General features: G+C 50.7%; 1 protein-coding gene across 5 annotated transcripts in view; it reads right to left on the minus strand.

Annotated features, from left to right (window-relative positions):
- The window catches only part of HIVEP3 (HIVEP zinc finger 3), a 475,965-nt gene that overhangs the window by 76,246 nt on the left and 375,854 nt on the right, over window positions 1-23,865 (minus strand). For all 5 annotated transcript variants that reach the window (XM_023258562.2, XM_045035629.1, XM_045035627.1 and 2 more), the window contains one exon: window positions 22,642-22,839. The gene's annotated coding sequence lies outside the window, so the exon portion shown is untranslated. The remainder of the gene's footprint in view (window positions 1-22,641; window positions 22,840-23,865) is intronic.

Here is a 23,865-nt window from a genome sequence, read left to right on the forward strand (position 1 = left end):
ATTTCAACAAGAAAGGTCTAAATGCTCCTTTTCATTAATTCCTATCTTGAATTCAATCTCTAGGTGTTTCTTCCACTTGGGAAATTTCTTTTGTTATATTGCTGACTATTTCTATCCCCCCCTCTCCCTCTGCCATTGTATGTAGTTTCTGCTTCTAGATCTCCTATTTGATGGATACGGAACCTCCAAATCTGGTCTCTATGGATATAAATTTTTTTTTCTCCTGGATGTTTTGCTCTACATTCTGGGATATTAGTTTTAACTTCTAGATGATCAACTTGGCCTTCATCCGTATCAATTGTGTCATTCATTCCACCCACCGAATTTTTTTCAGGAGTTGTGGTGTTAATTTTCAATAATTGTTTCCTCTGAGTATTTCCTATTTTCCCCTATTATTTCCTATTTCTCTGGTTATTCCATTTCAGAGCAACTGGTTCCTTACTGTTGCATGAAATAATCTCAATTATGGCCAGGGATACTAACGATTATTTGTTTTAGGGGTCTCTTATTTTTGGACAATCTGCTTCATCTGGAATGAGCTCTTCTTTTTTTCTTTTTTCCATTTTAGGCCGTCTCCTTCTGCTATTTTTTTTCCCCCTCATGTTTGGTCATCCTGGCTGTCCATACGTATCTGTGAATGCAGGACTACATTGTGAATTTGGTATACGTGCTAGGATACGGGTTCTGGCTCCTGCAACGAGGACCCGTCTGCAAGAGCGGCTTAGATAAGACAGGGGTTTATTTCTGTCTTGTGTACGCCTGAGTGTAAGTGGCCATGGGCTGATATGTGGCTTCACCGTGTGAGTCTCTTTGCGCTTGCTCCTCTGTCATCCACAGCATTTGGCTTCCAACTTCCACCATCGTGTCTACATTCTGGTCAGCAGGAAAGGGAAAAGGGATCGCAAGACTGGGAACTGGACCCATTATTTCAGGTCGCAGTAGCCACGTGCCCCCCCCCCCCTCACTGCCAGAAGGCCTTGGAAATGCAGTCCGTAGCTGGGTGGCCATGGGCCCTGAGCAAATATTTATCACTACAAAGACAAGGAAAAGGATATTGATGCAACAATGAACCGGAGAGGGCTTCCTGTGAGGTTTCTGGTCTATTTTTCTGACAGGTTTGTCCTTGAATATGATAGTGAGATCATGAGCCCATCCTACTGGGGGGGAGGGGTTCTAAGCAAGAGGGTGGAGGATTATGATGGCAAGTCTTCCTGTAAGGACTATGGGGAGGAAGGCAGCTAGGGGACTCCTGAAGTGGGTGTGGTGGTAGATTTCACTGGAGGCAGACTGCCCATGCCACCCACGTGCTCCCTGTTCCCACACTGGGTTGGCAGGGAGTCTGTATTCCCTCAGCTGGGCTTCTCTCAGACCCTGGCCCCATCGCTTTTTTTAGACAGTATGTCTAAGATTGGGATGGCCTGCCACTGGCCACCTTCTTCCCCACGTAGAAGGCGAGAGCGGTTGAGCAATCACTCAGGTCTTTGGGGTCTCCTGCTCTGATTTCTCTATGCCATCTCGCGGGTTTCCTATCTTCCTGAGACCTATCGATATTTTGGCCCGCATTCTATCTTGTTTCCCAATATTATGATGTCAGCCTTCCAAAAACGGCTTTACCTTCTGGCAATTCTAGAAGAGACGTGGAGCTGGACACCTACGTGCTGGTGGTTAGGAAATCACGTGTCGTGGTTCATTGGCAGAGAGGCCGATGCCCTTTCTAGGCTAGTGACACATCAGGAGGAGAGATGGGTCTTTCCAGCTGAGGGCCATCATCTTAGAACCCCACAATGTCCACCCCCATGCAGTGTGCCCTCGATGGTCCCGACACCGAGGCAGCAAAACCCACCCAGTTCTACGAAGAGCTGGGACAGCTTATCTAGCTTGCCTGGGCAGACTGTGGCCCACCCACCGGCAGTCAGTGACCGGGACTACCCAAGGGGCCTGCAAGCCACTGTATGGGCACCTAGCATGCTGCTTTTGTCCTCTTTCAGCTTCTGGGGAGAGCCTTTGGAGGTAACTGATCACGAACCCTCTGTACCTTGCCACCCACAAGAGCTGAGAGTCACGTAGCTGTTTGCACTAAGAGCTGGGAGAAAGGGGCTCCACCTTGTCCCCCCCGGAGGCTGCCCAGAGGCTGTCTTTAGTCTACAACAGCTCCCCTTCCTAAGGTCCCCTAGGCTCCCTACATAGTATAGGCTCCATGGCATGGCTCTGAAGGCATCTTCAGGGGCTCCTGCTTGCAACTTTAGGCTCATCTCTCCCCTTCTCCTTCCAGCCTGTGTGTTCTCACCACAGGGAGCTGCAGACTTCTCAGAACACACACCGTTCCATCACCCCAAATGCCCTGTCCCTCCTAGACTTGTAGCGAACTCCTCAATGTCCTTCAGACCCACCCGTGATGGTTAATATTATGTGCCAGCCTGGCTGGGCCATGGTACCCAGATGTTTGGTCAAATGTTATTCTAGATGTTTCTGCGTAGGTATTTTGTAGATGAGATTAACATTAATCTGCTCTGTTCTGCGTAAAGCAGACCCTCTCCAGAATGCGGGTGAATCTCATCCAATAAGTGGAAGGCCTGCACAGAGCAAAGACTGACCTCCCCTGAGCAGGAAGGAATTCTGCCAGCAGACGGGTGGCCTCTGGATTCGAACTATGACTCTCTTGGGCCTGCAGCCTGCTGGCCCACCCTGCAGATTTTGGACTTGCCACGCCTCCATAATCGTGTGAGCCAATTTCTCAAAAGAAATCTCTCTCTCTCTCCAAATATATGTATTCACATCTTTCTGGTTCTACTCCTTCGGAGAGCCCTGACCTCACAGCACCCCAGGCATCAAATCCTCCAGCAAGCCTTCCGTGCCCCTCTAACATTCAAATACCGCTGTATGTCTCACACTGTGTTGGAGTTTGTTTACAGGCTTTTCTCCTCCGAAGACACAGGCTTCTTTTAGGCCAAGGAGCTCTCTCACTCGCCATTATATCCCTAGCACCTCGCACAGTGGCAGACACAAAAATAAATGGTGCGTAATGGCTAATATTGGCCCAAGGGAAGGTGAGCTACTTAGAACAAGAGAGGACTAAAGCAGGTGGCCTAGGGGAGTCTCATTGCGTAGAGGGAATCAGGTCAAACTCCTTGAAAAGGGTCCTGTAAGATGGGGCAGAGAGGGACAAGGGAAACAGTTCCCGAAAACCAGGCTCCTAGAGCCACTCTGAAATACAGGTCAGCAAAGGGCCTGTACCAGTTCAATGTCGGGGCAGGCCCCATGGGTCGGCCTACAACCAGTCCAGCCTCTTTGGCCCCACCCAGGAACTCGGTGTCATTCCATATCTACAAGACCACGATGTCTTGTCAGGAATTCCCACTTCGGTCTTCCTTTTTTGATGACAGCTAAGCTCCAAAAACACTTGGGGAATGCACTGTTTGTGACCTCGAGGGGAGCAGTTCTCTGTGTTCTCTAGCTTGTTATCTGATCCCCCCATCTCTCTAGCTGTGTCTTCATCAAGCAAGAAGATGTTGTCAAGTAGAATTTTCTGAAGCTGAGTTACAAAAAAAAAGGGGGGGGGGGCTCCTTGCAACCCACACCTCCTTACATCCTTTTCTTCCGAACTGAAACCAGGTGGGTTTGAAAATTCTACCCTGGCGGAAGGCAGGGGCTGAGGATGCAGGGCAGGAGAGGGACCCTTGCAGAAGCACCGCTCTGCATTTCCCAAGCCTCCGAGCATGGGTCTCTGGCCACCCAGTGCATTGTGAACAAATAAATGAGTGAAGGAACAGATGGTAAACTGAACGGGTACAGCACACCATCAGTTCCTCCTTACAGAACAACCCAGGACCAAGTGCCTTTAATTCAGGAAAGAGGGAAACAGCCAGAAGAAAAGATAAGCTATAGATTGATGAAGGGACTGGGGCCTTAAGAAAGATGAATCACAGTGGGACGCCTGGGTGGCTCAGTCCTTGAGCCGCTGACTCACGATTTCAGCTCAGGTCAAGATCTCACGGCTCGTGGGTTCCAGCCCCGCATCGGGCTCTGTGCTGACAGCATGGAGCCTGCTTGGGATTCTCTCTCCCTCTCTCTCTGCCCCTTCCCTGCGCTCTCTCTCTCTCTCTCTCTCTCTCTCTCTCAAAATCAATTAACTTAAAAAAAAGATGAACACATCTTATGACAAGAAGACAAACTGAGAATCAACTGGGATAATTACAAGGGGGGCTGACATTACCGAGCGCTATGTGCCAGACGCTCTGCTAAGAACTTGAAGCCCATTGAGCCCCCAAAGCAACCCGTGAGGCAGGTAGTATCTTTAAGTCCATTTTACAGATGAGGCAAGTCAGGCCCAGAAAGTCACACGACTTGCCCAAGGGCGCACATGCAATAAAGGGTTGGGCTGGGAGTCAAGATTGGCAGGTGGCTCCAGAGCATGTGCTCCTAACCACCTCCCCTTGTGGCACTGGCAGCACTTAACCCCGGAAACAAGGAAAAGCTTGGATTTTGCTCAAGGTCAAGGGGATGGACCCAGGCCCGAGGATTTAGCCGCCTGGCTCCGCCCCCACCTCACTGTGCTTCCGGGGCAGTCATCCCTGATCTGTGCTGCCTGTTCCCATATTTGAACAAAGAGGGTATTGCGCTCGGCTGGGTTCTGGGGACCTTACCTACCCTGGTGCTCTGGAGTCTGCTGCTCCCTAGCTGGGTCTGCCAGCTGCCCTGGGGCCTGCCCACCCCAGAAAGCCTCACACTAGCCCACACTGAGCCCTCCAGCTAGGCCTGTTGGGTATGGGCTCCCACTTCTTGCCGTTCTAGGCTTCTTTTCCAGGACCTGACCTCCTCTCGCCCTCCCACCTGCTTGTGATGCCCATGCCCCACACCTCTCCAGCTTCCCAACCTCCCCCTTCCCACTCCTTCCCACCTGGGCCCACAGTACTCCCAACCTTTCTGCCTCCTGACCTTCATTCACCCTGACAAATACAGAGTCCTGAACTCAAGAACCAGGAGGGGTTTATTGACACGAAAAATACACTGGGGCCTAGAGCTACCCTCCCAAGTACCTCCTTCCAGAGCCTGACAAGGCCAGCCCCAGCCTCCACCCTTCATCTTGGATCCTGAGAAGGTGGGCAGAGGTGGGACCTTGAGACTCTGGTGCCCTTTTCCTTTGCCCAGAACCTCAGAAGACCCGATAGCATTTCTTGTTTATCCGGCAGAAATGGGGCAGCCTCTGCCCGCTGCAGGCCAGCACCAGTGTGGCAGGGTTAAATGCCGCAGGACACGCCCCTGGAGGCTCTAGGGGATCTGGAAGGGGGACCCAGGGGTGGCCTGGGGAGGGAGTGCTGGAGGGTAGCCAGGACTGCTGGGTGCTGAGTCATGTCCCCAAAGTGCCAACCCTGCTCACTCACCTGCAGGGACTTCCCGTTCCCTTCCTAGAACTCCCAAATGCTCTAACACACACTACAATCCTCTACAAACGGGTTTCCCAATACGTTAGGCCCAAGTAAGTGATTCCTCTTTCCCAAACAGGATCACACCCTTGCCCTCCTGCACAGGACATGCACAGCTCCCCTCTCCCATGGCAGCGACAGTGGCACATTCTCGATTGCTTACTACACGCACAGGGCTGGGCTTGAGCCAGTTTACGCTGTGTCGCCTCACCGAGCTAAGAGTCTCACGTGTTATATCTTTACCTACAGATTTTAGAAGCAGAGGCTATTGTTTAAATTACCTTTATGTTCCCTGTGCCCTCCCTGTGGGCGCCCACAGGTGTTTGTGGCTTGATGAGTGAATAGATGAATGAATGAACTCACGATTGTGGAAAACCTTGGTTAATGAGTAGTTTACAGAAGTTACCTTAATTCTTTCCTGGAAAAAAGGAAACTAGGAAACTAGAAATATCCTTTTTTCCTGGAAAAAGGAAACCTCTGAAACTAGAAATATCCATCTGTTAATGAATAGAATTTTCCTTTTTTTTTTTTTTAACGTTTATTTATTTTGAAAGAGAGAGACAGAGAGAGCACGAGCAGGGGAGGGCAGAGAGAGAGGAAGAGACGGAATGCCAAGTAGGTGCCATGCTGCCAGTGGAGAGCCTAACGCGGGGCCCGAGCCCATGAACCGTGAGATCATGACCTGAGCCAAAAATCAAGATGCTTAACTGACTGAGCCACTCGGGCGCCCCAATGAATAGAATTTTCTAAATGTTGAGTGTCATTCTCATAAACGTAACTTCTGCAACCTGCTATATTAGGTGGTGTTAGTATAATTCACATAACATACATTTCACTCTCTTAAGTGCACAACGAAGTGGTTTTTAGTATATCCATAAGATTGTGCAACCATTATCACTATCTAATTCCAGAACATTTCCATCACTCCAGAAAGAACCCCGGTACCCATTAGCAGTCATTCCACATTCTCCTCCCCCTTCCCAGTCTCTGGCAACCATTAATTTATCTACTTTCTGTCTCTATGAATTTGCCTCTTCTGGACATTTTATATAAATGGAATCATACAATCTGTGGTCTTTCGTGTTGGGCTCCTTTCACTTAGCATAATGTTCTTAGTCATTTGCTTTAAAAAATATCAGTATTTCACGGAGTTTCTCAGAGCATCTTGGGCCCCAGGGGTTCTGAGGCCATAATGCCTGTGGTGACATGCTGGTCGGAGTCGGCCACCATGAGCCATCAGGACAGCATGGGGTCCGGCAGCAGATGTGTGGAACCACGCAGCATGGGAGCTGGATGGTGGTCACAGTCTGGGGCCAGCAACAGAACCAGTGGTTAGGAACCAGTCAAGCAAGGGGATCGTACTCGGAATGTTCCTTGTGGGGTGGGACCCCTGTGGTGTACTCAGGAGAGCCCAAGGGACCAGCTATCTGCAAATCCCATTCTCTGGTAGGGAGAGAGGTATGTTAAGGACACTAGTCCTGGACCTGCTATTCTGGCTTTGAATGGAGAGCCCCATTTCTAAGATGGTCTCAAAGCTCAACAGAAGTTGTGGGTCCCCACGGCTTGGCTGGTTCAGATCTGGGGGGTGCAGAATGGACATCCCAACTACTTCCCCACCCTCTCTGACCCCGGGCATCCTTTTAGCGGGGAAGTTGCTCCTGGCAGGAAATCCCAACAGGCTGAGTGGAGTCAAGAACGCTTTGGTCTTAGTTTGTCCATGAATTGATTAATTAATAGTTAATTCCCTTTTTGTGTTTTTGTTTGTTTGCAATTTTAACTTGCTTTATTCCACAGAGGATCTGATACGGTTTACAAAAACAAAATAGGAGCATGAATTGAAAATGACAAACCAGGGAGGGGCGCCTGGGTGGCTCAGTCGGTTAAACGGCCCGGGTCATGATCTCGAGGTTCTCACAAACCTGCGTCGTGCTCTGTGCTGACAGCTCCGAGCCTGGAGCCTGCTTTGGATTCTGTGTCTCCCTGTCTCTCTGCCCCTCCCCAGCTGGCACTCTGTCTCTGTCTCTCTCAAAAATAAAATTAAAGAAAGGTTAAAAAAAAAAAAAAAGACAACCCAATCCAGAGGAAATAGAAGACACAAGGCTTAGACCAGAAGGGATAAAAGAACATGGATAAGGAGGGGAGAAGGCCCCACATGGTGGCTGTATTCAGGGCCTGGAATCAGGGGGCAACTTCTTGGCAGTGAAAAGAAAGGACAACAACACAGCTCAGTGTCCTGATGATAAACACACCAGTTGCTCAGAAAAAAAGCACAGCTCTTCTTGGCGCTAAGATATGAAGGGAATGTGTCTCATGCTGTTTCCAAAAGGGAGCCATCCATGAAGTCATTCCTCCAGTACGACTTAAGCTCCTATGGGCTGGGTCTGCTGGCATCTAAGACTGCCCTTTATTTACATCATCGGCTCTTGTTTGGGAAACACTGTGCCGTTCGGTGACCATCATTCCAAGTTTTGCCAGAAACACGTACCATCTGTTCTGTTATTTATGTAATATTTTCATTTACATTGACTTGAGCTTGCCCTATTAAAACATGGGCTCCACTGAAGCAATAGGGATCATAGGCATAACTCTAGGATCTCACTGAGTTAAAGACGTTACTATTAACATAGATAATTTCACCCATGTTCCTCTGAAAATCACCTCACGTTCTACTAACGGTTTGTGTCCCACTAGTAGAACTCACGACGCACTGGGGTACATCTCCCTTTATGGACAGCAAAGCTTCCCCTCATCCCCTCCACCTGATGGAGTGATGGAGACGGTCTATGCACCAGACCTGGTTTAGGGTCTCCTTTCAAACCCTGTAATCGTAGAGCTGGAAGGGCCCCTGAGCAGCGTCCAAGTTAAAGCCTACATGTGACAGATGAAGATGCTAGGGCTCAGACAGCAGAAGGTCCTTGTCCCAAATCACAAGGCCAGTGACAGTGTGAGGACCTGTCCCAGCCTCACCTTCATCATGGCTCCAGATGGATGGATAAGCATTTATATAACCGAAGACTGGAACCCACTGAAGGAGGCTGGTTAATACACGGGTGGGGTCTCACCCAACTCCACGGCAAGCCCTGTGAGGGCAGGAACCATGTCCATTTTGTTCACCACGGTAAATCCAGCACCCAGCACTCTGCCTGGCACATAGCAGGTGCTCAGAAAACACTGGTGGGATGTTACTGCCAAGTTCAGGATGATGATCACTTCTGGGATGGCGGGAGGGAGGGACCTCAGATTGTGCAGCAACTTCCAACTGTATTTGCTGAAGTGTTTTTCAAGTGGGGCCGTGGGTGTTCTGCCATTTGTTATATTATTGTCTATATTGTTGTTTCTATCTGGTTGAAATATTTTTTAAATTTTAAATATATTTGTTAAATACATAAATAAATACAATGTCCCTTAACAAGTGTTTTTTGTTTTTGTTTTTTTTCCCTCCGCTAATATAATCCTCTGTGCTGTAGCTCAAATGACTTTAACCGCAGTGGAAGAAATGGCTCTGATTTCCATCGATACCCTCGCTGGGGGTCTTCTCAGCTTTTCACCTCTCCCTCCACTTCCAAAGCCTGTGGCACTTAAGGGGTGAATCGGAGCACGACTGAGGCCAACCAAGGCAGAGGGTGCATCCCAAACCTGGCCATGGCATCATTGGCGTGGCTCACACAAACTGAAGTGATCCGGGAAGACAATTGGAGAGCCCCAGCTGGATGCACAAGGGCTCCACTGATGAGCGCCCCATCAGGGCAATGAGCGCTTCTGTAAAACCAAGCCACCAACCAACATCTGTGTTCCCCACCTGCATAAGACAAGTCTTGGCATATATATATATATGTATATTTATATATGTATGTATATATATACACATATATATGTATACGTATATATGTATGTATATACGTATGTATACATATACGTATACGTATATGTATACGTATATGTATATATATACACACACACACACACACACACACACACAATTTTTTGGATCAAATGCCAGGTTAGGTTGTACATGGAGGTTGCCAAAGTGGACCCACAAAGTCTCAGTGTTGAGCTTGGAAGGGACTTTCTAGGGCACTGGCACTAGCTCCCAAAGCGGCTTGCAGGCCTCCCTTAGGGGCTACTCCCAGGAGACGACTCACAATCTGGGGCAACACAAGAGATACGGGAGTGCTGATGCATACAGGCACTTGTACTCCAATGTTTCTAGCAGCACTTTCAATAGCCAAATTCTGGAAAGAGCCTAAATGTCCGTCAACTGATGAATGGATAATAAAGGTGTGGTTTAGATCTACCATGGAATACTACTTGGCAATGAGAAAGAACGAAATCTGGCCATTTGCAGCAACGTGGGTGGAACTGGAGGGTATTACGCTAAGTGAAATAAGTCAGGCAGAGAAAGACAGATACCATATGTTTTCACTCATATGTGGATCCTGAGAAACTTAACAGAAGACCAGAGGGGAGGGGAAGGGGGAAAAAAGTTACAGAGAGGGAGGGAAGCAAACCATTAGAGGCTCTTCAATACTGAGAACAAACTGAAGGTTGGTGGGGGTGGGGGAGAGGGGAAAGTGGGCATTGAGGAGGGCACCTGTTGGGATGAGCACTGGGTGTTGTATGGGAACCAATTTGACAATAAATTATATTTAACGTTAAAAAAAACAAGCTGGGACAACAGCACTTTTTCTTTTCTTTTCTTTTCTTTCTTTCTTTCTTTCTTTCTTTCTTTCTTTCTTTCTTTCTTTCTTTCTTGCAAACCATCAGGGGATGTATTCTTTTGTTTTTATAAAAATGGCATCACCCTATGCACATTACTCTGCATCTAGCTTTTCTCATGAACAATCTTTCTAGGCCAAAGGCTGACATTTTTTGAGCAGTTAGTATATACGAGGCACAGTCATTAGCACCTCACGTGAGTCAAGCCTGTAGGGAAGGCACTGTTATAATCCCTACTTTGCCAAAGAGGAGACTGATGGTCAGAGAGGTCATGTAACAGTTTGTAAGTAGTGGGATCCAGATTTGAACACTGGCAAAATCTGTCTCTAGACCCTGTGTTCCCAGTCACTGCTCTTTACTGCCTTCCTAAACAGATTCAGGGTCTGTCTCATTCCGTTTAATAGCTGAATAATGGGCCACAGTTTGGATACGGCACCTTCAAACTTTCTCTACTGCTCCGTTTTCATATATTTTTTTCTAATTTTTTTGCCAGTGGAAGTTTGCATTAAACATCCTTTGCACACGTATCTTTACAGATGGATGCTATTGTTCCATAGGCCAGGTTCCCAGAAATGGGACCACGGGTCAAAGGGGTATGTGTGTTTTGGGTGAGAATAGCTATGAGGCCCACTGTTTGCCACAACTTCCTAAGGATGAGCCATGTGATTGGAACTCACCGGTTTGATTCTGTCTTGAGGACATATCTCTGACCCCTCTTCTCCAGGACAATCCCTGAGATGGGGTTGGGGACAGTCTTCTCTTCCCTAGTTTCCTTACATGTTCCTCTCGTAACATGGTTGCATGTTCCCTATGGCCGATCCAGATACCTGTTAAAGTATGGCACCTTCTGGGGTGACCTCCTCCTCATTGAAAGACACAGAGAGAGAGAGAGAGAGAGAGAGAGAGAGAGAGAGAGAGAGACAGTATTTTTTCTGATGTCAGTGGTGCAGTAGGTAGGATCCAAGGAGGTGGGGTTCCAAGTTCTTTTCAGCCCCTGCCAAGCCATACACCTGCCTCCCTGAGAAAAAGACCAACGAAATTCTACCGCCACATGATAAGAAAACGGACCTCATTCTTCATTTAGGGGAAATGCCAATGATTTTGGAGCTGGACAGACCATCAAGCATCTTCTAGCTCAGTGCTTTCTTTTACGAACGAGCCCTGGAGGGCAATGACCAGCTCAGGCTCACACGTGGGGTGTGGGAGCTGGGAGCAGGGTCACCGGGGGGTTCTTCTCTCCAGCTCTCTCTGCCTGCTGGTTCTTAGGAACCATCTTACTAGAAAGGCACTGTGTAAATATTTTGCTAAGGAGCCAAGAGAGGAAACTTACCCAGGCTGAGCGGCCCTGTGCTGGGCGCTAGCCATGGACACAATGCTCAATGAGGGCCATTATCTGGGAAGGGAGGGCTGTTTGTTCCGCTTCAGGACGGTGCCAGAGCCCGGAGCCACCAGGCTTGCCACTCTGGCTGCCACACAGAAGAGTCTCCTTGCACTCAGCAGACTCTGCGGTTATGCAATGCTGGGCCAGAAGGTTAACTCTCCCCAGACGGGAGCCAAGCCTTGGTCCTTCCTGCCTGAGCATGTCCATCAGAAAATGCTCAAAATTGAGGGCCTCCTTGTTTGCAAAAAATGCTCAGACCCCGAAACTGCTGGTTTATTCCAAAGGGTGTAGTAAGCCCATCTGGCACCTTCCTACCAAGGCACTGGGTCCCAGCCACGGTGACTGCTCCCTGCTCTTCAAGCATCGCTCACGGGCCATGTGGCCCTGCTTCCCCATCAGTGCTCCTGCCCTTCTAAGAATGTTCCTCTTGCCCCTTCCCCTCTACAGTGGTGCTGGTTGAGTGCTTCTCCCTCTCTCTCTATTTTTCTATTTTATTTTATTTCTTTTAGAGCGAGCGAGCAAACAAGTGCAAGTGGGGGAGTGGGACAGAGGGAGAGAGAAAACCCCAAGCAGGCTTCATGCTCAGCATAGAGCTCCATCCTCATGACCACCTGAGCCAAAATCAAGAGTGGGACGCTCAACCAACTGAGCCACCCAGGCGCCCTGAGCGCCTCTCTCTCTCTTAAGCACAAGTTCTACCCCACATTCACAAAGCCTTCCCCGACCACCCCAGCCATCAGTCCTGGAGCTGAAGGAGTGAGTTTTCAAAGCAAAAGAGACCTTGGATGTTATCTATCCAACCGCTCCATTTTCCAGATGAGGAAACTGAGGCTGAAAGCCGTTGACTAGCCTGAGAACAGACTGAATAAATGTGAGTATCCGCAGGGTTCTCCTCCCTAGACTCTCTCACACCTCACATCCCATCTGTCAGCAGATTATGCTGGCTCGGCCTTCAGACGGTTCCCAGAATCCGACCACTTCCCACCGCCTCCACAGCCGCCAGCCTGGTCTGTGACACCATCACCTCCTGATAACGACATTCAGCCTCCCAGCTGGTCTCCCATCCTGCGCTGGCCTCCTGCAGCTCGGTCTCCACACACAGTCAGGGTAGACCTTTTAGGGCCCTCGGCAGATCTCCAAGGACTTCTCAATTATCTGCCCGCCTGCCACCGTCCCCTCTCCAGCCTCCTCTCCTCCGAGGCCCCACCCCTCACCCCTCCAGCCACACTGGCCCCAGGGAGGTCCCCCCCCCCATGTGATCATGCCTCTGCCCCGAACACTCTTCCTCAGGGAGGACACAGCTCATTCGCTTCCCCATTAGTTCTTTGCTCAAATGCCACCCTCCGAGGTCCACCCTGACTGCTTGGTTCCTTTTCTTTCCTGACTCACCCTGCCACATACTATGTATTTTACTTAAGTACAAGATAATATCTTGGGCGCCCGGGTGGCTCAGTCGGTGAAGCGTCCGACTTCAGATCAGGTCACGATCTCAGGGTTCATGAGTTCGAGCCCCGCATCAGGCTCTGTGCTGACAGCTCAGAGCCTGGAGCCTGCTTTGGATTCTGTGTCTCCCTCTCTCCCTGCCCCTCCCTGGCTCACGCTCTGTCTCTCTCTCTCTCTCTCAAAAATAAATAAACACTAAGAAAGAAAAAAGATAATATCTATGTATTTATTTTGTAGGTAATACAAAATATATGATATGTGACAAGGTGAATATGTGCATCTCTTTCCCCTATCACAAAGTAGCTCCAAGAGGTAGAATCCGCCTTTTGTCACCTAGAACGGGATGTGGCGTCTTCTCTTTTAGGCATGGCTGATTCTAAGGATGAGCCACCTCTAAGGATGGAGGAGGGTGATGGTGGCACCGTGCCACAGTGCATGTGAGCTGGAGGTGGGGGAGGGGACGAGTTTGGTGGCCCAGGCAGGATCAACGGAAGGAGAGGCTCTGAAGGCTCTAGGGAGGCCAGCCGAGAAGACCTAATGGGGTTAGAACCCAGACCTCAGCCGGGCCCAGGTAGGGCCGCTTCGGAACAGCTGATTAATCCCCAGAGAGGCTCAGAAGACCCAGGCGTGGCTGGCCCCTCCCTGCTTTCAGGGAATCTGCAAGTCCAAACTCTATCGCTTTAAAAGCTCTCCAGTGGGAGACTCGTAGACCAGGCCACGTTTGGGGACCTCAGCCAAATCCCTCTGTGAAGAGCTTTATTCCCAGGAATAAATATCGGCTGAGCGAATAAAGGGAGAGCCAGGAGGGAAAGGGAAGGAGCTAAGACAGACCCAGGAGAGGAGAAGGAGGCCCAGAGCCACAACACGATCCCACGGGAGGGTGCCAACCAGCACCCGGCACAGACCGAATGGCTTGTCCCGACAGGTGGGACAGGCGGTTCCCGTTCCCACTTGCTCTCCCACACCTGCGGCCATGCTGATCGGAAGCCCAAATCTCGAGCAAACAGAACCTCGTGATTTCGCTTTTATTTTGACTGACAGTTTTATTTACCCATGGCACCATTGCTTTGAGGTTGGCCGGTTTTGTTCTAAAGAGGGGCCCGAAGGGCGTTCCCGGGTGACTGGCGGCTGACCCCTCTTTTCTGGGTCGGCCCCAGCCCGTCCCGACTCCGCGTCTCCGCACACTTCGTGGGCTCTTTCACGAAGAGCCTTTTCTTCTAGATGTGTGTGCTCATCCCTCAGGCGCTGGTCCTTAATCCCCTGCGTGTCTCTCTGCCATTTCTTGCCCTGATTCGCAGCTTCCACGGCTGCACACATCACCGGTGCTGCCCCGGAACTCCCCAGGCAGACGTTTCCAGCGGTGACGGCTCAGCTTGGCCAACCATCAAATGCAATATGCTTCGCGCCAACCTCATCTCTCCCCCTCTGCATCGGGTACGGCCATTCTCCTACACTTCCAGGCTCACCGCGTCAGAACCACCCCAGAATCCCACCCTTCTGCCCCCACGTCACCTCTTCCACCCACCCTACCCGTTCCCTCATTGGTTCAGCTGTGTGCCAGCCTGTGCTGGGGTCTGGGGACATTCACCATACCCGTTTTCTCCTCTCTCTGGGGAACCTCCAGGGCCACCCCGGGCCCTGGGGTTGTGAGGGGAAGCCTGTGCCAAACTAGCCAGTCCCACGTCCACAAGTAATTCACAGAGTGATCTTGGGCAAGTCACTTCCCGTGTCTGAGCTTGGGTGTTTTTATCTGCTCTTGGAAAAGATGATCCATTCCTGCTTCGCCTCTCCCCAGCCTGGCAGAGACGTGCACGGGTGATGTCAATCTACAGAATGCGTGTGACCATCACCTTCAACCGTATTGCAGCCTTCTTCCTCCGACAGACCATGGCTTTAACCCTCTCTAGCCCCCCAGCCTCCTGAGACAGGGCTGTAGAATCTGTGGGGGTTTTTGATGTTTATTTTTGAGAGAGAGACAGAGTGTCAGTGGGGGAGGGGCAGAGAGAGAGGGAGACACAGAATCTGAAGCACCGAGCTGTCAGCACAGAGCCCAGCGCGGGGCTCGAACTCACAAACCGTGAGATCATGACCGGAGCCCAAAGCAGACACTTAACTGACTGAGCCACCCAGTCGTTCCAGAATCTGTGTTTTAAAGAAACACCCAGGGGCGCCTGGGTGATTCATTGTGTTAAGCATCCAACTCTTGATTTCAGCTCAGGTCAGGATCTCACGGTCCTGAGATTGAGCCTCTGCGTCTGTGTGGAGCCTCTCCCAGTGTGGAGCGAGCCTGCTTAAGATTCTCCCTCTCTGCCTCTGCCTCTCTCTCTCTCTCTCTCTCCCCTGCCACCTCTCTAAAAAATAAAAATAAAGAAAAATAAAGAAACACCCAGGCAATTCTGTTGTAGGGGGTGGTCTATGAGCCACACTTGGCGAAATTCTGGCTCGAGAGATGTTCCAACCCCCTCTGCACCGCCCCAGCCCCGGAGCAGGCCCCACCCTGATTTCCAGGCCCAGGCCCCAGTCTCTCACAGGAGGCCCTCAGTGGTCACCAGGGTGGGCTGTCCGCTCACCAGCCTGAACCCAGAGCCGAGCGTTATTTCTTGCCATTTCCCCAGCACGGAGAGCCTTCCTGACCTCCCTCTCTCTGAACCTCTTTCCCACCCCGCAAGGTCCAACTCAGATGACTTCTCCTTCCTCCACAAAGGTCAGAAGCACCTTGTCCTGGGCACCCCAACAGACACATTCCCTGTCATTTCCATCCTGGGTTGCTGGCTGGCTTTTCACCATCTCACATCTTAGCTTCCTAGCCAGGCTGTAAGCTCCCTAAGGGCAGCCGTCTGTCTTACAGGTCTTTTGTGTTTGGTAACAATGCTTACAGGGCAGCTACAAACACTTAAACACACACCAGCACACCTGAAGGAGGGGGGCAGAATTCCTGCGTGAGGTGTGTCCTCTCTAAAGCAAGGACAGAGGGTGCTTGCACACATGCCCAGAGCGGAAATCCAGAGAACCCACAGAACCCCAGGGCAACGGTTCCTAATGTCGTGGCGGAGAAGCACGAGGGTGGGGGCAGAGAAGGAGATTCCAGAAGGAAGGAACTTTGGGTAAAGTGTGAGGAGTCCTTTCTGCACAGCAGTTGGGGAGGAGGAGGAAGAGCGACGGAGAACGGGAACGGGCTGGATGAGGGAAGCTGAGCCGAGGAGATGGACATATCCTGTAGGTCAAATCCGGCCCGCTGCCTGTTTTTGTCCATGGACTTTTACTGGAACACGGCTACACTCGTTCCTTTACACGCTGTCCGTGGCTGCCTTCACACAGCACCGTAGAGGTGACCAGGTGCAAGGGAGACCGTGTGGCTCGCAAAGCTTAAAATATGTGCTCTCTGGCCATTTAGAAAAAAAATGTTGCTGATCCCGGCCATGCATGTAGGAAGATATTGGTGGGTTTTAAGCAGGGGACGGCATGGTCAGATTTGTGTTTTATCTTTCTATCCCTCTGGGACAATGTAGGGATGGGTGGGGCAGATGAGCTGGCTGGAAGGGAAGGTGGTTGGGGGGCTAGTTAACTGTCCAGGTGGGGGGCGAATATGACACCATTGCTGTTGTTTGTATAGAGATCTATTTGTTTATTAATGTTTACTTATTTTGAGAGAGAGAGAAAGCGAGCAGGCGAGGGGCAGAGAGAAAGAGAGAGAGAGAGAGAATCTCTTTTTTTTTAGTGTTTTTATTTTTGAGAGACAGAGCACAAGCAGGGGAGGGGCAGAGAGAGAGGGAGACACAGAATCCGAAGCAGGCTCCAGGCTCTGAGCTGTCAGCACGGAGCCTCACGCGGGGCTCGAACTCACAGACCGGGAGATCATGACCTGAGCTGAAGTCGGACACTCAACCAACTGACCCACACAGGCGCCCCGAGAGAGAGAGAGAGAGAAAGAGACAATCTGAAGCAGGTTCTGCAGCGTCAGCACTGAGCCCGACGCAGGGCTCGGTCTCACAAACCGTGAGATCATGACCTGAGCTGAGATCAAGAGTCAGACGCTTGGCCGACTGAGCCACCCCGGCGCCCCTGTCATGAGATTTATTAAGAGTTGCTGTGTGCCTGCACCGGGCTACGCCCTTTACACATACTCCCTCACTTCCTGTGCACAGCAAGTGCAGGTAAGTGCTGTTCTCCTCCTCTTACAAATAAGGCACAGAGAAGTGGAGCGGCTTGCCCAAGGTCACACAGCCGGGAGGCAGCAGAGCCAGAACGCAAGCCCAGTGCCAAGCTCGAGGTCTTCGGGGTCAAGCGTGTGTGCTTGTTGACAGATCCCTTCATGCCTCCCTGAGAATGCACAGAACACAAGTCTTCTATAGGAGAAAATCTTCCCTGAGTCGAGTCAGGCAGGAAGTGGGAGGCAGGAGTGTGGCTATTTTGGAAAAGCGACACGAAAAACCACGAAACTTCCTACCTGTCCCGTTTTGCTCCCATCTGTCCTCGGAAACAAGGCTGCCCCTCTCTTAGAGAAAAAGGTGTTTCTCCCCACACGCTGGCTTTGCCGCTGTGGCGGGAGAGAGTGCTAAGCTTAGCACACGTTCGCTATTTTTAAAGGACTGTATAAACAAACAGGGCTATGTAAATAAGAAAAAAATGAGGTCATCCTTTTAAAAATCTAAAAATGTTCTTTTTCTACGGGGTGAGCAGCAAAACCTCAGAAAGAGCTGGTGCTTTTTTATCCCTGAGCGCCGGCCCCTCCCTCCCTGGCACCACCCCTCCCCCCCCCCCCCCCCCCCCCCCCCCGGGAAGGCAGGCAGCCTGTGAGTCGGGACTCCTGGGTTATATTCCTGACTCTGTGGGCTCTGCCTCAAATGCCCAAAGCCACTGCCCAACCCCAGCCACCAACTCCCTGGGGCATCGGTCCCCATCCCAGGCATTCACAAGACCCTCCTCCTGCACAAACCTGCTTAGAGTGCTGAGCCAGCTGCCCCCTGCCATCCTGCTTCCTCTACCCTGGCCCGAACCCGGGTCTGCTGAGTGGCTGCAAAGGCCTCTGCATGCTACTTAGAAGCCATTTGTGCACTTCCTCCATATCCAACCCCCCCCCCCCTGCCCCGCCAACACCACAGGTTTCCCTGCACATATTCCAATCTCCCCACATTCTTCCAGACCTCCTCTCCCAAGCTGATGGCTGGAAGTCACGAGAGCAGCCAGGGGAGCTGTGTTTAGGTCATCAACAATCATCAGGAGACACCCCAAGTTTCGGCAGGAGGCCGGGAGGCTTCACTGTTTCCCAAGAACTTCTTCCACTGACCCACCCCCCCCCGCCCACCCCCAGCCCTCAGCACCCTCGGCTCTGTGAACCACAGAAATGAGAACCACCAATATTTGATGGGGGGGGGGGGCTTTCAAACTGTGTTCCACGGAGGTATTTTAGAAGTTCTTCAAAGGTCACTCGAGAAGTTTATTCCAAAAATATAGTTCGACTCCTTTTAAATAAAACCGTGGTGGAAAATGGACCTGTGCATTCAAACATGTGCCTTAGCACATCATAGTAACCCACCAGGTACACACAACAGGTGTGGCCAGCTTAACTTGGTTTGGGCAGAACTCAGACTAAAGCCTGGGCAGGTCTTGAACTTCAGTATAAAATAGGTCTTCAAGTAGAAAGATCGGAGCTCTTTACTGGACATGTTGCTTCTTCGGTTCAGGACTATACATCCTTACATAAAACCGCACAAACACGTACACTCTGAAACTTTGCATGATATGAGAATATAGTATGTGGATTATCACGAAGACGTCATCAAGATTGTCTGCTTCCTGTCTGAGTGTTGTAATAGGAAGGAATGCAAGCCGTTGCCTGATACTCTCAGTGATGCAAACCAGAACCATTCTCCTCCTTTCCTAATGTCCATCTAACATTGAACTGAAGATCATTCAGGGCTGAAGGTAAGCGGTTAGAAGTCTGTTACCATTCACATCATCTTATAGATAATGATTTGGAATTTTCTTAATACTGTGCAACCAAGCCAAACAAAATAAAAACAAAAAAGGCAATATTAGATGTTATAGTTGGTACGTGATAAAATGATTATCTAGAGCAGAGGCCGGCAAAATTCTATAAAGGACCAAAGAGTAAATATTTTTGACTTTGTGGGAGAGACAGTCGGTCACAATTACCCAACTCTGCCACCAGAGCAGGAAGGCAGCCATAGATAATGTGTAAGTGAATGGTGCGACTATGTTCCAACAATATTTTATTTACAAAAATCAGGAAAGAGCCTGGATTAGACCCGTGGGCAGTAGTTTGTTGACCCTTAATCTAGACTCTGAGATCTCAATGTTTTTATTGATGGACGTTCATAATAAATACATGTCAAAAATTGGGCACCTGGGTGGCTCAGTTGGTTGAGCGTCCGACTTAGGCTCAGGTTGTGATCTCACGGTTTGTGAGTTCAAACCCCACACTGGGCTCACTGCTATTGGCACAGAGCCCGCTTCAGATCCTCTGTCCCCCTTTCTCTCTGCCCCTTCCCCTCTTGCGCTCTCTCAAAAATAAATAAAAACATTAAAAAAAGAAAAGATAAATGCATATCAATAAACTGCCAATTTAATCTGTTTGATATTATTGGCATTCCATGTAGGATTTGACTTTTAAAAATGGCTTCTAAGACCGTAGAAGTTTGCATACTACTGGCCGAGGGCTTTGCTGCTGAGAAAATGCTCTAGTGTCTCTTTTCAAATTAGGTTCATCTTGACTTACTCAGAAATCACATTTACTCTGGAGAGAGCCTCAGTCCAGGTTCCCAGTAGAGGGGGGCCATGACTCCCTGCCCTCTAGTAACCTCAAACATAGCTGTTCCCAAGCTCACATAGTGTGAATGGGCCTCCCCAGCATAGGGGAGTGTGCAATGTCAATGAAGGCTGGCCCCCAGCTGGCTCCTACCTGATATCCCCACCTGCCCGGGCCTGAGCCCTCTCCCTCATTCAGAGGCCATATGTTCCAGCACCCTCCGTGGTGGTTAGGGAGGCTGTGCCAGCAGTGGGCCAGGAGCACCTGGACACTCCAGAATCCCTGAGTCGGCACCCCATTAATCACAGAGGCTTTTATTCCCCAGGGAGAGCACAGGAGGGGGTTGGGGACCAGACTTCTTGCTGGAACTGACAGCTCATTTCCCTCTAGACCAGTCCCATCCCTTACGGGTTCTTCCCTGCAGCTGTCAGAGCCCACATGGACAAAAAGGGCATTTAGCAGCAAAGTAAGGGAAGGCAATGCGAGGTCTGGGGAGGATCCCCACCTGTACTCTCCTTGACGGTCCTCCCATATCTCTTCCTGCATATCCCTCTGAGGTTTCTGTTTCCAGCCAGGTTCAAGTATTTCCCGCGCACCTACCCTAATAAACCCAGATCCTTCCCCGAGACTGCTGGCGGAGAAGACCCACAATGGCTGTGACATACGCAGATGGAAACAACTGCTAAACCGCGGCACCACGAGACGTCCCATGATGCCATGGAAGGGGACCGACTCATTACGGCACTGTTGATTCCTATGAAAATGTCGATATTCCTGGGGAAGGGTCATCCTTGAAGCTGTTATTGCCTTTCTTCAGGGTGCGTCTTGGTGGAGAAGAGAGTGCTGGGTCTTCTGTGGCCAGAGGCTCTGCTCCTTACTTGCTGTGTGATTGTCTTTAAATCACTGAACCTCTCTGTGCTCAGTTTCCTTATCTCTATAAGAGGGGCGATAGAACCAAGCCTCACTCGGGTCTGTGCGGTACTCGGATTTGCCGATAAAGTCCCAGGCCCCACACGCAGCGTCGGTGGCTTTACTTCACTCTGACTCTTACGCTGGGAACCAGATGGCCAGAGCATGGCAGACATGTCACAGCACAGCAACCAGGAGGGCAGAGAGGTGGCCAACCTGCCTGCACGAGTCCGAACGGCTGCTCACATTCGGGGATCCCTAACTACGTGTCCAGCAACGTTCCAGGGGCCTTCCCTGCATCTTCCCTGCACAGCAACCTGTGAGGTGGGCGCTATTACTTTCCCATTTTACAAGCGGGACCAAGCAACTTGCCTCCTAAATCGTAAATGCCTCACAAAACCAGTAAGTGCCTGAACTGGGATTTGAACCCAGGAAGGTCCAGAGCCTCCACTATTAAGCACCACATCTAACTAGTTCGTGGCACATCTCTCAGAGTGAGGCACAGGGTGAGGCACAGAGTGAGGCAGTCCTTCTTCCTCAGAGTCCAGGGGTGACTCCCCCACCTCCACTGGAAAACCCCGGTCACGGCCTGGGTCAAGGGGGTCCACGTGGTGCAGCCGAGCTGTGGGCAGAGGCCTGGGCCCAGCTACCCCAAGGGTCCCCATAGAGGAAGAACAACTAGGTACAGTGGTGCCCTCTTCGAGGGCTGCCCGAGGCCCTAACCTCCTCTCTGTAAGTGCGAAACCACTAGGAGGATGGGGATGAGGCATTGCTCACCGCACGCCAGGCTGGGAAGGCCCTCAGGACTCACAGCCAAGCCCAGAGACCCAAACACAGGGAGAGCATCACCAGAGTCCCCAGAAAGAGGCCCCGGAGCACCCACACATCGGCTGCGTCTGAGTCAACATACAGATTCCTGTTTCCCCCGTCCCAAGAGTCTGCTTCGGAGAACATGGGTGGGCCAGGAAATCGGCTTTGGTGGGGGTAAAGTTTATTTATTTATTTTGAGAGAAAGCCAGAGACGGCGTGAGTAGGGGAGGGGCAGAGAGAGAGGGAGACAGAGAATGGCAAGCAGGCTCTGCCCTGCCAGCGCAGAGCCCAACGCAAGGTTCAAACCCATGAACCGTGAGATCGTGACCGGAGCTGAAACCGAGAGTCGGCCGCTTAACCGACTGAGCTACCCAGGCGCCCCCTTTGTTTTCACCAGGCAACCCCTGCAACCTACTTCGGTGATTCTGACACACCCCGAAGCCAGGCAAAACATCCAAAGACATATTCCCAGCCCAAAGAGCTCTAACACCACACACCTAGCTTGAACCACAACCTGAACTTCTAACCTGGAGCCACAGAGCATACCGGAAGAGTTAAATATTTATATACACAAATACACAGATGGACGTCGAGGCCCCTCCTCAGGCTAACTCAACCAGCATCTCTGGAGACAAGGTCTCGCTACTAGAAATTTTTAAAAACTTTCTAGATGATTCTAATATGTAGCCAGGGCTGAGAACCCTACATCCTTTCACTTCTTTATTGCAGGGAGGGTCCTGAAGAGACGCCGCTCAGTCTTCAACACCCCCTGTACTCCTCTGAGTGGTTAGGGGGTGGCCAGGGGCTCTTCAGGCAAGAGCCATCTTGGGGGTGGGTGGAGAGGGGGACAGAAAAGACGGTGGAACTCTGGTGTGCGGGCCGTCATGTGAGGAGGCTGCGGTCTCTCGAGAGGAGTTGTTGCCACGGACAGAATGGAAACTGAGGAACTGGGAAGACAACTGAATTTGGGGAGAGGCAACGTGGAGGCAGGGAAAGAGTGCTGACCCTCAAGGTCTCTGCTCTTGGCCAAGGAAGTCCTGACGACTTCCAGTTTCCACAGAGGTTCAAGGAAGGCAATAGTAATAATAACAACAACAATACATTCGGAAGAGGAAGAACAGTAGAGAGCTCATGCAAAAGACCAAAATGGCGCCCCCATCGAGCATACTCACTGATGGCCTGTTTCTTACCTGTGCTGAAGGCACCACTTTCGATGACCAAAACTAAAACACTGTTCTCTTTGGAAACCAGCGTTCATGTCCACTTCTGCTACGTGGCCTTCCTCTCATGCTCTGCTCTTCCCTCTGGAAGGGAGAGCTTGCCTGGCCAGTATCTCTTGAGGCTCCACCACGAACTAGTTAGAGGCTGCCAGGTTTGTGCCTTGAATCCTGCAGGAGACGGTCAAAAAAAAGTATGATCAAAGAGGTTGCTAGGTCAACTTCTTCAGACACAGAACAACCTCTGCCCGGTCCCAGGAGGCCCAGGCCCCCAGCTCCTCCGCAAGCTGCTCATCTTGGGCTCGATCCCCACGTCCCTTGGGAAGACAGTATGGCATGGTGGTCCTGGTACCATGTTGTATCTTGCACACGGCACCTAACTTCTCTGAGTCCCCCGTTTCTTCACCAATAAGTAGGCAGAATTCTAATTCTAAGATGGCCCTTAAGGTTTCCCGTCCCCTGATGTACACATGCTGCATAATTCCCAGGACTGTGAACAGGATGGACTTTGCTCTCGTGCTTAGGTTACGTTACAGGACACAGCTGACCCCAAAACAGATTATTCCATGGGCTTACCCTACCCAAGAAAGTCCTTTAAAAGCAGAGTTTTTTTCCGGCTGGTCGCAGAAGAGGAAGTCATGGGAATTACAATCAGGGGGATTTGACTTGCAAGGTTGCTTCCTTGAAGATGGAGGGGGCATGTGGAAAGGCCACCTGAAGGGGTGCAGAGAAGCCCCCCCCCCCCCGACAGCCAGCAAGAAAAAGGACCCGAGTCCTACAACCAATGGATTGTATCTGGATTCTGACATCAAGTGAACAAGGCTGGAAAGGCAGAAATTTTCCCCAGGGCCTCAGGACAAGCGCTCAGCCCACAGGTACCTTGATTTCATCCCTGAGCAGAGGAGTCAGCCTCTCTCTACCAGAATTCTGGCCTCTAGAACCATGAGCTAACAAACAGGCGCCACTAAGTTTGAGACGGTTTGCTACACGGCGAGAGAAAACGAATACAGCCTGCACAAGTGATGCATGTTCGGGCCCGCGTGGAAATTAAATCCAATAGTTGGGCAGAAGAACCGGACTCCCCAAATCACTAAACCAAATGGAGCACTCGAGGCCAAAGGGAAGGGGCTCAGGGGTCAGCGGATGAAGGAGGGAGCACCAGTTTTCAATCATCAACTTACACGCTGTTTGTAAGGA

The sequence above is a fragment of the Felis catus genome, chromosome C1 (assembly GCF_018350175.1).
Source record: "Felis catus isolate Fca126 chromosome C1, F.catus_Fca126_mat1.0, whole genome shotgun sequence".
Classification (NCBI taxonomy): domain Eukaryota; kingdom Metazoa; phylum Chordata; class Mammalia; order Carnivora; family Felidae; genus Felis; species Felis catus.